The following is a 9,000-nucleotide window of genomic DNA, read 5'->3' on the forward strand; positions in this document are numbered from 1 at the left end:
ACCCCAAGCCCAGGAACTGAAGCTCCCCAAATCTTGGGGCTCAGAGTTTAGCATCTGGATACATATAGAAACAGACACTTATATTTATGTTATTGATGGCTCCTAGCATCTTACTTCTTCTTTTCTTTTTTTTTCTTCTTCTTCTTCCCTTTTTTTTTTTTTTTTTTTTTATGTGAGACAAGGCCTCACTGTGGGCCTGGCAGCCTATGTTTGCCTCTGGAGTGCTGGGATTAAGGATGTATGTCATCTCACTATTGTAGGAGTTTATGCTCATTTATAACTCTAGTTCCAGGGAATCTAACATCTTCTGTCACTGCAAGCCAGGCACACGTGGTGTGCCATACACAAATGCAGGCAAATACTTCATATTTTCCATATATAGAAAATAAAAATAATTTAAAATATTAAAATAGCTAGAGTTAAAAAAAAAGTGTTCCCCATGAGGACAGCAGAAAGTCAATGAGAAAAAAAAAAAACCCTTTTGAAAACTGGCAAAACCTACTATTTGAGAGACGGATAAGACATACTTTATTCTAGAAACAAATGAGTGACTATGGCCCTGAGGATATGTGTGAGCCATATTCTTCCTATAAAATAATGGGTTTCTGCTGGGTGTGATGACTCACACTCTTAATCCCAGCACTCCACAGGCAAAAGCAGCCTGATCTTTTCTTAGTTCAGTGCCAGCCTGGTCTACATAGTGAGTTCCACTACAGCTAAGGTTATATAGTGAGTCCCTGTCAAGAGAGAGACATGGGTTTCATCATGACATTATCATACAAGCACAGTGTACACTTTGTTCATAGTCATTTCCTATTATCCTCTTGAGTCTCCCTTTCTTCCTTCTTTTCTTTTACCCCAAAAGTTCTACTTTCATGCTATACTCATACTCAAATATAGACTCAGAACATGAGAGAGGAAAAAAGTGGTATTTGTTCGAATCTGGCTTTTGCAAAACACGATAATCTCCAGTTTCATTCACCTCCCTGCAAATAAAATTATTTCATCCTTGTGGCTGCATAACACTCCATTTCCTTTAGCCATTCATCTGTTGATAACATTAGGGTCCATACCTTAGATAATGTAAATAGTGCTACAACAAACATGAACATGCAGGTTTCTCTATACTACGCTGACATTCCTATGGAGACCAGGAATGATATACTTCATTGTATACTGTTGTATTTTACTAGATATGTACGTAAAGGCATCATCAGTTTTGGTATTTTTAAGATAGCCATTAGCCTTAGTAAATGTGCAGTCTCAATTTTCAGCCATTTTAGAACTCATGGCAAAAGCATATTGAAATCCTGAGTATAAATCAACTGTATGATGTATTAACATGTACATACTTTAATTCTCCAAACTCTACAAAATAAAACACATAACCTAATGTATGACATTGCTGTAAGGTGGCATCATTAAAGAGAATCTGTATTTTTAACTCAGTATATAGACCTTCATCTAGTAACTGATTCTTGACAATATAATAGCTAATGTTGGTTTTTTATCTAGCATTTTGTTTCTTTCTTTCCTTCTTTTTATTTTATTTTTTGAGACAGGGTTTCTGTGTAGCCTTGGCTGCCCTGGACATGCTTTGTAGACTAGCCTGTCCTCGAATTTACAGAGATGTGCTTGCCTCTGCCTCCCTGTGTGCTGGGATTACTGGCATGTGCCACTGCTCCAGGCTTTAGCTAGTATTTATATAGGCTGCCATTCTGCAATCTTGTCACAAGGTGGTGCTTAGGTTTTATATTAAATTCCTCTGAAGATCCTTTATTATGTTTTTGTTTGTTTTTTCCATACAAAGTTCTCTGTGTAGTCCTGGCTGTCCTGGACTTGCTTTGTAGACCAGGCTGGCCTTGAACTCACAGAGACCCACCTGCTTCTGCTTCCTGGGTTACTGGGATCACAGGCATGCACCACCCCACCTGGCTAAATCCTTTATTCTGAATCCAAGAATTTTCCTATTTCTTTTCTATCACCTCAATGCTATCATTTGCATTTTCAGTCTTTTCCATCTCCAATCATTAACTAAAATATAATTATTTGTATGTTGATTGTCAAAACAAAATAATCCAGGGCCCAAGTGCCATCTACCATTTTATTTTCCATTTTTAAAATTTATGTATATGGGTACTTTGTCTATATGTACATCTGTACACCAGAGGGCACCAGACAGTTGTGAGCTGCCATGTGGGTGCTAGGAATTGAACTCAGGACCTTAAGAAGAGCAGTGAGTGCTCTTAACCACTGAGCCATTTCTCCAGTCCTTTATTTTTTAGCATAGAAAATATTTTCTTTTAAATCTCTCTTCTTCTTTCAGAAACTTCACTTTTTCTTTTTCCTTTTTTCAGACTTCAATATTTATATTTAAACTCAGTATTTCTATGACTGTCTATGTTCAGTTTTTTTCTTCAGCATCTATGCACCTTTTAAAACATATCTATTTTTCTTTCTTTCCTTCAGAGACTTTACTTTCTATGTGCATTTACTTATTTCTCTTTTACTACTTTTTAACTATCTTTTTCTGCATTTAATTTTCCCCAAATCCTTCCCCATCTTTATGTAGCTTATTCTTTTTATATTACTTCTTATTGGAGTGGCATTTTTGTGTACTGTGCAAAGACTGTCTCTGTATTATTCAAATTCTGATTTCTGTGCCAGCAGAAATTTGATTAAAGGCCAGACTTTGGTATTTTCACTATTATGAAGCATTTTCTGCCTCAGTATTTTGTAAACATTGCTCCGAATGGCCAATAGCTGGGCAGGAGAGGAAAGGAGGACTTGTGATTCCAGAAAGAGGGTATCAGGTGGGGATGAGGGGTGGGAGGAGTCACCATGAAGGTAAGAATGAAGAAGCAGATGCCAGGACAAGACTAAGATAAACAGGTAACGTGGCAGGGATAGGCCAGGTCTGGTTAGAATAGCTGAGTATCTGCCCAGTTATAGTGCCTAAACCTTATACACAAACAAACAAACAACCCAAGAACAAAAAACAACTCTCATTTTAAGGACTCCACTTTATTATTTTTTTTAAAGATTTATTTATTTATTATGTATGCAGTGTGTGCCTGCATACCAGAAGAGGGTACCAGATCTCACTATAGATGGTTGTGAGCCATTATGTGGTTGCTGGGAATTGAACTCAGGACCTTTGGAAGAGCAGCCGGTGCTCTTAACCTCTGAGCCATCTCTTCAGCCCCACTTTATTATTTTCAAACTATTTGTCTATGTCTGTTTATATCCAGTTTCTTTTCTTTCTTTAGCACCTAACCCTAACCACATTTTCAAACATACTTACTCAATCAGAGCTTTTCTATGCTCAGGTAGTTAGCTTTTCAGTGTGGACTTGGATTTCTTCTGTGGCTGTTTAGCACCTGGTGGTGGCTGCTGGCCCTACCAGCCTTTTTGCTCACAGGGAAGAGGTGGTTCCGCTGCTTGACTCACACTAGAAGCCAACTGGAAAAACCCAAGTCTCCCTGTAGGAACCTACTCTGTCTGCTTTGCTGGTAGTTCATGGGCTCTGTCGATGACCCAATTCTGGCTATAGCCACTGTTCGCCCACTCATGGAACAGTAAATGCCCTTCATGCTGGCATGCTCCCCTCACCTGCTGCCAGCTGTTCCAGCCCCACATGCAGGTGTGGGTTGGTGCCTCTGGCCTCCACCCACTCTGGGTCCCTTGACATCCAGCTGGCTCCTGAGCAGCACAGGTCAGAAGGGGCAGCCGACTGCCTTTCCACACCTTTCACAAGCACCACTGTGTTCAGTCATGGCATGTTGGCCCATCAGCTGTGACCCACCTCGCATGGATGCTGGAACTAGTATACTAAGAGAGGTAAGTGCTCTCAACTGCTGGGCCATCTCTTCAGTTCTTCATAAGGTAACCACACACCCACACCAACACCCACTGCACACATTCAGATATACACATACACTCAAACACACACTTACAGCACACACATTTACACATACTCACATACATACACATTCACACAGACACACAACACACACACACATACAAACTGTACTGATTTCTTTCTTTGAGACAAGGTTTCTCTGTGTAGTCCTGGCTATCCTGAACATGCTCAGTAGACCAAAGTTTGAGCTGATCTCAAACTCGGGAGATCTGCCTACCTGAGTCCCAAGTGTTGGGATTAAACAATCTCTCCCACTCATTTGCATTCTCTTTTTCAGTACTAGGAACTGCAGGAAGACACGACAGTACTGAGGTGTGTTTTTTTGTTTGTTTGTTTTCCTTTTTTTCTGAAGCAGGGTTTCTCTGTGTAGCTCTGGCTGTCCTAGAATTCGTTCTGTAGACCAGGCTGGCCTCAACTCAGAGATCCACCTGTTTCTGCCTCCCAAAAAGGCCTGTACCACCACTGAGTGTTTTATCCCCAGCCCATTTGTCAGTTTTATTGGTGACAGTCATTCTACTTTGATTGAGGGTCTTGGTACAATGAAGCCCAACTACCTGGGAGGCTCAGCTTATCTCAAATTCTTTCTTTTTCTTGTTTTTTTTTTTTGTTTGTTTGTTTTCTTTTGTTTATTGAGACAGCTCTTCTTGTGTAGCCCTGAATGTCCTGGGTTCTAAGACCCTGGTGACCCACCAGCCATAAAAATAAAGCTTCAATATTTTAAAGCTAAGCCCTTAACTAGGCAGATTCTCAATCAGCTCATCTAAGTTAACCCAACCACCTAGCACCTTCCCACCAAATGGCTAGCTATCCCCTCCAGGCCTGTAGTCAAGTCTCCTCTTTCTTCTTCCCAGAAGCCCTTTCTCCCTTCCAGGAAAGTACCACCTTCTACTTCCTGCCTGGATATTGGCTGTCAGCTTTTTATTAAAGCCAATCAGAGAATGCCTTAGGTAGGCGAGGAAGGACAGAGATAAACCTTCACACATCTCCCCCTTTTAGTCAAATAAATGGCTTTTTGTCTAACATCAACACACTATATAAAAACAATTATGAGAACTACCAGGTAAGAATTACATTCACAATGTCTGGTCTTTTTGGATTTGGCCCCGACTTCCATTCTGACATCAACACATCTTTAAAATATATAGGTTGATTCAAATCAGCAGTACTTTCCAGAATCCATTGTTTTTCAGCAGCTGTGCTGTTTTATTGACATTTAAAAAATTTAAAGTTAATAAAGCATTATGTACTCTATCTCTGAGAGATCTCATCTGTTTTATGAGCATTTCCTTTAAGGTATGGTTAAAACACAATTGCTTGACCTGTAGCATTGTAAGGTACACTAGTAACGTGCTTTATGTTGTAATATACTGGAACATTATAGGAGCTGTGTAGATATCTTTTGAAGTGACCAAGCTGGATTCCAAGAATCCTGTGAAATTATTGTTATAACTGCTCTGGTATCCACTAAGCCTTCAATCTCAACCCCGTCAATTTTTTTTTTTTTTGTTTTCTGTTTGTTTTTTTGAGACAGGGTTTCTGTGTGTATCTTTGGCTGTCCTGCATTCACTTTGTAGACCAGGCCTGCTTCTGCTTCCTTGAGTGTGTGCCACCATGGCCAATAGCTCCATCTAATTATAATTTTTACTTCGGTCCCTTATCATTTATAGCAGTTAGCCAAAATATGTTTTCTGGTATCTTTCATTCCACAATCGCTAACAAGTTATTCCTGTTATTAGAAAACAACAACAACAACAACCAAAAAAATCAAACAAAAATCAGTTAAGGAAACAAGAAAATCCTAAGTTCTGGGCCAGTTGTGTTACCTCATGCTGCAGCAGAGGCCTTGTCTGTCACTCTCTGGAATTTAGGTGTTGCTGCATTGCTGCATTACACTGACAGGCCCTTAGCGCAAAGAGCTAACAAACCGCTCAGTCATTGAGCTCTGAGCTCCCGCTGCCAGCAATTTCTTTTTTTCTATTGGGAAGAGCTTTTTTTCCCTTCTTCTATTCTTATTGATTGTAATTTAGCACTCTACCTGTCAGTTCTCTCCTTATCTAAAGTCTGCTTTATTCTGAACTTTCTTAGAGAGGGCACAGAACACCGTGATCATTACTAAACGTATTATAACTAGCTTCACGATGACAACTAAAATAAAACTATACAGGGTCCAAGTGCCTTCTGCTATAGAAATTTCCTCTTCTCTCTCTCTCTCTCTTTCGAGACAGGGTTTCTGTGTGTAGCCCTCGCTGTCCTGGACTTGCTTTATAGACCAGGCTGGCCTTTAACTCAGAGAAATCTGCCTGCCTCTGCCTCCCAAGTGCTGGGATTACAGGAATGCACCACCACACCTGGTTGGGTTTTCCATTTTTAACTTGGAAAATATTTTCTTTTTAATCTTGCTCTCTCTTTCCTTTAGAGACTTTACCTTTTATGCACATTTACAGAACATCTTTACTTATTTCCCTTTTGCTCTCCTTTTGGAGACTTCACTTTATTATGTACTTTTACAGAACATTTTTATTTATTTCCCTTTCTCCTTCCTTCAGACTTTACTTTTCACATTCAAACTCAGTATTTCTTTCTATGACTGTTGTGGTGGTTTTTCCTCCCATCCCTAAGTTCCTGTAATAATGACTCATGAAACTCAAAATATTATTTACAACCACCTAGGTCATATAGGTAGGCTCTTCTCTGATTAGTTCATAACTTGGTATAACCCATTTATACTAATCTATACTTTATCATGTGGCTGGTCACCTCTGCTCAGGTACCACGTGTCTGTCCTCTTTCATATCTTCCCAGGTGAATCTCCTGCATCTGACTCTATCCCAGAATCCCTTCTGCCTGCTAAATGTCCCACCTTCTTTTCCCTGCTTCAGCACTTTATTGAGAGGTGATGTTTCCATGCATTGTACAAGACATTCCGTCTATATCTCCCACTTTTGGTCCAAGAAAAGGCTCTTTCTCTTACAATAATAAACTATAAACAATAACAATTTATAAACACTATTAAGTAAGATTACAGTCACAATGTCCAGCCCATATTTACCAGGCAACTTTAGAGAAAGTATTTTATTATCTATCCTAACTTGGTGAGTTCAGAGTTCTGTACCTAAATATTTTTGTTTGGTTGTTTTTTTGTTTTGTTTTTCAAAATAGAGTTTCTCTGTGTAACCTTGGCTGTCATGGACTCACTTTGTAGACTAGGCTGGCCTTGAACTCACACAGATCCATCTACCTTGGCCTCCCTGAGTGCTGGGATTACAGGTGTGTGACACTGTTCCCAGTCCTAAATTATTTTTTATCATAATCTGCATTACCAACCTAAAAACATGTTCTACATCTAAAAACATCTTAAATCCTAAACAACTAAAGCTTAACTGTAAGACTGTATCTTCAACTCCATCAGAGACTTGAGAAGGAAATAGTATTACCTTAGTATATAGGAAGTGCAAGCAAGCAGCTTCCAAAATAGAGAGTTGACAGACAGCAGGCTGTCTGGACAGTCACTCAAAATTTCTGTATAATGTTGGAGCATCATCTTCAGCCTTCAGGCCCAGAATATCTGTATTTGTGAAGCAGGAATTATGAAGGAACTCACTTTGTAGACCAGGCTGTCCTTGAGTCAGAGATCCACCTGTTTCTGCCTCCTGACTGCTGGTTTTAAAGGTGTGCACCACCACCACCTGATGAAAAAAATTCCTTTTTTTGAAATTCTCCTTCATATAACACCCTACTAATAACTTCCTTTTCTACAAACACTGAAGAGTGGGTTTTTTTATTTGACTTTTTACAACTGAGTCTGGCTATGCAGCTCTGGCTGGTCTGTTACTCATTAAAATAGGTGCAGATTTGCCTAAAATTGTACCCTTCACCTTCAGCTTCCTGAGTGCTGAGACTACAAGCCTGAGTTTGCGTACCTGACCACAATAAATAAATAAGTAAATAAATAAATAAATGTTTTTATACACTGTATCTTTCCATTTCAATCTGGTTATTTCCCTATTTACCTATGCAACAGCTTTTTTCCCAAATTTATCTAGTGACCTTTCTTCTTCCAAAATCCAAACAACACATTTTAGTCCATATCTTACCTGATCTGTTACTTTTAACAAGTTTCCTTGATTTTTTTTTTTTTCCTGTCTGCCTTCCTTTCTTCCTGTTGGTGCCTTCTCACTGTCCTCTTTTCAGCTTCCTCATGTCACCCCTCAAATGCATCCTCCTCTCTCGGACATTATTCTCTTTTATGGCTCCAAGATCTATCCGTATGCACAGAAGTACACTTTAAACTTCCTTGGTTTCAAATCCACATTTTTTAATACTTACTTGCCTGAAAGATATCCCGCAGATCTCTCTTAAAAATTAATGTAATCCAGTTATTCAAGTCAGAACATTGACATCTCCTTAGTCAACAACTGTCTTCCTACTATACATCACCATTATTTCTTCCTTAGCTTCATAATCTTTTTCTTCTACTTTTGCAAACCATCCTTTACACAACAAGCAGTGATCTTTCCCTAACCGGTCCCACTCCCCAGGGACTGGACATCAGGCCTAACTGTTGTCCTAAACTAACATGCTAGCGGTCTTCCTCGCTTAAATTAAGCCCAAATCGGTCTCCATCTCCAGGGCTCAAGCAATCCTCCTGTCTCAGGCTCCAGGCCAGCACTAACATGGCCAGAGCTGGCAAACTGTAATCTTTCTACAATACAAATATAATTGTTTACGCCTCTGCTTAGACCCTTCAAAGCCTCTTCATTGCCCGCAGGATAAAATAAATTTACGAGACCTTGAGTCATCGGGATCCTCCCTAGTTTGTAGACTCCCTAGCTTTTATTACCTTTTTCTTTAGTCACATCAGGCTGTTGGCAGCTCCAGACCACCTCACCCCCCAACTCAATTCCCACCAATCCTCCACGAGGCAGCTTAGGCGACACTTTCACAGGAACCAGAATCTCAAAAGGAAAAGTACTGAAGGGATGAATTCCGAGAGACTCTGAGAAGCGCTGTAAGGTCCGGGTTTCAGAACCTCTGGGTGACAGGAAGTTCAAAGCAAAGGTTAAATCCAGATCTTGAAC

This window comes from Meriones unguiculatus, chromosome 11, assembly GCF_030254825.1.
Source record: "Meriones unguiculatus strain TT.TT164.6M chromosome 11, Bangor_MerUng_6.1, whole genome shotgun sequence".
Taxonomy (NCBI): Eukaryota; Metazoa; Chordata; class Mammalia; order Rodentia; family Muridae; genus Meriones; species Meriones unguiculatus.